Source organism: Chelonoidis abingdonii, chromosome 8 (genome assembly GCF_003597395.2).
Source record: "Chelonoidis abingdonii isolate Lonesome George chromosome 8, CheloAbing_2.0, whole genome shotgun sequence".
In the NCBI taxonomy this organism is placed as follows: Eukaryota; Metazoa; Chordata; order Testudines; family Testudinidae; genus Chelonoidis; species Chelonoidis abingdonii.
In genome coordinates, this window is record NC_133776.1 from 11,206,952 (window position 1) to 11,210,798 (window position 3,847).

Sequence of the window (3,847 nt, forward strand, 5' to 3'; positions counted from 1 at the left end):
TTTGTCTTCAGGAATGATTAATCTTAGATCTGACCTTTCAAGTGTCACGATGGAAATGGCCACCATTACAAAAAAAAATGCATCTCAGAACTCTTCTCTTTCTGAGAGTTTGGACTCATACTGGTTTTGAAAGTTTTCTGGAGTGTGGTGTCAAAAATCTCTCTCTTGCACTCTCATTTTAGCTAGTTGATGAGCCAGGCATATGTCTGCCTAAGGTTTGGGAGAAAAAAAAAGTCTAACTACATCTATAACAGCCTTACAAATGTTCTTTACCAGTTGGGCTCTTCTGGCACTAATGAAATACACTTAAATAGCAGTAACTGCAAAGCCCTATCTATGTCTTCTCTGTCTCTATGTGCTAAGTGAGAAGGGATGTTTAATTTAATTCCCCATTTTGAACAGAACAGCCACACTAGGTTAGAACAATGGTCTGTCTAACCCAGTATCCTGTCTTCTGACACTAGCTGATGTCGTATATTTCAGAGGGAATGAACAGAACAGGATAATCATTGAGTGATCCATCCCCTGTCATTCAGTCCCATCATCTGGCATTTACAATTTGTTGAAGGAATTACATTAGCTTTATATGCCCTTAAACCTCTCCTTGGACTGCCAGCCACGGTGGAAGGGCCAGCGTCTTACCAGGAGTTACAAGATGACGGGGAAGAAATGATAGCAAAGAGCTAAAGTATCAGATACAGATAAACATGATTTGTTGGGGAAGCGTCAACATGACTTTTGTAAAGGGAAGCCATATCTCACCAATCTAATAGAATTCTTTGAGAGAGTCAACAAGCATGTGGATAAGGGTGATCCAGCTGATATAGCGTAGTTGGATTTTTGGAAAGCCTTTGATTTTTGGAAAGCCACAACAAAGACTCTTAAGGAAACCCAGGTAGCTATGGGATAAGAGGGAAGGTCCTTTCATGGATCAGTAACTGATTGAAAGATAGGAAACAAAGAGTGGGAATAAGTGTTCCGTTTTCACAATGGAGCGAGCTGAACAACAGGGTCTCCTAAGGATCTGTTACTGGGACCTGTGCTGTTCAACATATTCATTAATGATCTGGAAAAGATGGTGAACAGTGAAGTTGCCAAGTTGCAGACAATACAAAATTATTCAAAGGAGTTAAATCCAAAGCACAGTGTAAGGCATTGCAGAGGCATCTCACAAAACTGGTGAATGGGAAACAAAATAGCAGATAGAATTCAGCATTGATAAGTGCAAAGTTATGCACACTGGAAAAGATAATCCCAACTATACATTTACAGTGTTAGATTCTACATTAGCTATTACCACTTGAGAAAGAGATCTTGGAGCCACCATGGATAATTCTCTGAAAACTTCCACTCAGAGGACAGAAGTGGTCAAAAAAGCTAATAGTATGTTAGGAACTATTAGAAAAAGGATAGAAGATAAGACAGAAAATATCATAATGCCACCACATAAACCCATTGAGCACCCCCACCTATAATACTGTGTCCGGTTCTGGTCACTCCATCTCAAAAGGGATATGATGGAACAGGGAAAGGTTCAAAGAAGAGCAACAAAGATGATCAGGGGGATCAAGAGAAACTAAAAGGATTGTGTGTGTTTAGCTCAGAAAAGAGACAACTAAGGAGGGAAAGATAGCCGTCTATAAAATCACAAATCGTGTTGAAAAAGTGAATAGAGAAGGGTTATTTACTCTTTCACACAAAATGAAAACCTGAGGTCACCCTATGAAATTAATAGGCAGCAGGTTTAACACAAACAAGAGGAAGTACTTTTTCTCACAATGCACATCTAAACTTGTGGAACTTAGTACCATGGGATGCTATGATGGCCAAAAATATAACTAGTTTGAAAAAGAACTAGATAAATTCATGGAGGATAGGTCTATCAATGCCTATTAGACAAGATGGTCAGAGATGCAACTCCGTGCTTAGGGCAACCCAGAAGCTGGGTGTAGAAGCTGGATGGATTGCTCCATAATTGTCCTGTTCTGTACACTCATCCTGAAGCTCTGGTGTGGGCCAGTATTGGAAACAGGATAGTGGGCAGGATGGACCACGGCCGTATGGCAGCTCTTGTGTTCTAAGAATGGTTTTGGCTCCTCTTAAGTGTAATCAAGCTGAGCAGGTCTTTGACAAGGCCTCCAGTGTTGCTACTCCAGAAAGGAATTTTTTCACAAGAGAAAGTTGTTATATGACTTTGAGTGGGATTATGTTACTTGGCTTATTCTGCATGATTATGCTGGATCCCCAGGGAGAGCAGGATACATCACAACCCAGAAAGGAGCACGGGAACCTACAATTTTTATGGAAGAAAGATTTTTTTAAATATTTTTATTCCATTAAAGTTATGTCTGAATTAGTCCAATTTCACGGTATTCTTCCTTTAGCTGCAAGGACAAGATACCAGCCAGCCTGATAAAAATATTGTGCTATTAATGTCTGCATGTTCAGAATTTCAGGTCAGTCTGCTATAAGCAACATGCCTATAAGAACGCCCACGCTCAAAAAGGTGAAAGATAATGGGGAAAAAATAAACAGGAAGTTGGTGTTAATGATTCTCCTGGTTCCCAGCTCTTCATGTTCAGCTAATTGATCAACTAAATCTAAGTGAGGGCTTGTCTACACTACCGTGCGGGGCCAACATAAGATAAGCAACTTCAGCTATGTGTAGCTGAAGTCAATGTACTTAGATCTACTTACCGCCGTGTCTTCACAGCGGTAAGTCGACAACTGACGCTCTCCCGTCAACTCCGCTTGTGCTTCTCGTTCTGGTGGTGTACTGGAGAAGACGGGAGAGCATTCAGCAGACAATTTATCATGTCTATACTAGACGATCTGGTAGGTAGTGTAGACAAGCCCTCATAAGAAAGGAGAGCTTACACTAGTACTTTTACTGGCACTATTCATCTAAAAAACAATCTTGTTAATGCTGACTCCCAATCTGTGAAAAGCAGGCAAAGCATTCCAGAGCATAGTCTCACCCAGGGCCGGTGCAACCATTTAGGCGGACTAGGCAGTTGCCTAGGGCCCCGAGATTTGGCGGCGCCAAAAAGCACCCCCAAATTTTTTTTTAAATGGTTGAGCAGCCACTGCTGCTGGGACAGAGAGGGACTCTGAGCTGCCCGCGGCAGCTGGCAGCGCAGGGCTTAGGCGGCAGGTTCTATATGTTTGCGGTGCTCGAGCACCAGCAATATTCAGGGCTGGGGGCCCTGCTCCAGCAATATTTGGAGCTCGGGCTCTCCCCCGGCTCTGCCTGGATCGGGCCCCGGCCCCCCGCGGGTCTCCCCCCTCCACGCCCTGCAGGCTCCCTGCCTGACAGAAAGCAGCGCAGAGTCTCTCCCCTGCCTGCTTCTGTTGCAGGAGTAGAGTGGCTCCCCGCAGAACTGCTGTCTGCTGCCCCAGGGTCCTAGTGCCCCCCCATCTCCTACTGGCAGGGCAGGCTGCCCTTAGCCTGTGCTTCCGCCCTCGCCCTGAGCCTGTCCAACACCCCAAACCCCTCAGCCCCCTACACCCTAATTCTCTGCATCAGCTCTGAGCCCCCCCACATCATGAATCCCTCATCCTCAGCCCCAATCATCATCCCCCTGCACCCTAATCCTCTTCCCCAGCCCTGAGCCCGCCCCGCATCATGAACCCCTCATCCTCAGCCCCAACCCTCATCCCCCTGCACCCTAATGCTCTTTCCCAGCCCTGAGCCCCCCTGCAGCATGAACCCCTCATCCTCAGCCCCAATCCTCATCTCCCTGCACCCTAATCCTCTGCCTCAGCCCTGAGCACCCCCACATCATGAACCCCTCATCCTCAGCCCCACAGCTCTCATCCCACACCCCAGTCCTCTGCCCTAGCCCTG